Below are 567 nucleotides of genomic sequence, written 5' to 3'. Positions count from 1 at the left end.
TTTGAGTTTGATCCTGTGAAACCATCAGAACTTCCCACCAGAGATAAATGAGGAGATTCTGGCCTTTATTAGTATGCACGATGAACACGGGTATCCTGGCTGTGCTTGCCAACCCTCCTATTTTATCCACCTATTTTTATCCACCTTCCTCCCTCTGAGTTCCTTTGACCAACCCTGAGCTCAGACTTCTGACCTATTACAGTGACTTTGTCAGTCTTTCTTTAAAAATGGACAGGTAATAAAATGAATTTAACCTAGAAGCAGCAGCTCAGTAAGGGAAATAAAATCATCAGAAGTTATCTAATCACAGCCACAGCCATCCAGGGCTCTGTCTTATCTGCCCGGTCATAAGAATGGGACCTTCCTAAACTTGAAGGGCATCTAACCAAATAAGTAAAGGTGTTGCTCACCTCTGGTTCTTGGAGGGATTGCCCGGCAGTCTACCCAGTGTATACTGACTGCAAAACACTGTCATTTTTTTGGAAACACCTATGTTCCAGGAAAGCTTTTTGGGGTGCATGGGGAAGGTTTCTTTTTGACATCAAGCAAAAAATAAATCACCAAGCT

General features: G+C 42.7%; 2 pseudogenes; one reads left to right on the top strand and one right to left on the bottom strand.

Annotated features, from left to right (window-relative positions):
* LOC102991361 (centrosomal protein of 78 kDa-like) overlaps window positions 1–567 on the top strand; it is a 223,386-nt pseudogene that overhangs the window by 75,387 nt on the left and 147,432 nt on the right.
* Window positions 1–567, bottom strand: part of LOC102984453 (dipeptidase 2-like) — a 40,008-nt pseudogene that overhangs the window by 31,066 nt on the left and 8,375 nt on the right.

The sequence above is a fragment of the Physeter macrocephalus genome, chromosome 12, assembly GCF_002837175.3.
Source record: "Physeter macrocephalus isolate SW-GA chromosome 12, ASM283717v5, whole genome shotgun sequence".
Taxonomy (NCBI): domain Eukaryota; kingdom Metazoa; phylum Chordata; class Mammalia; order Artiodactyla; family Physeteridae; genus Physeter; species Physeter macrocephalus.
Note: the sequence above shows the minus strand (reverse complement) of the source record. Positions and strands in the feature narration are given on the sequence as shown.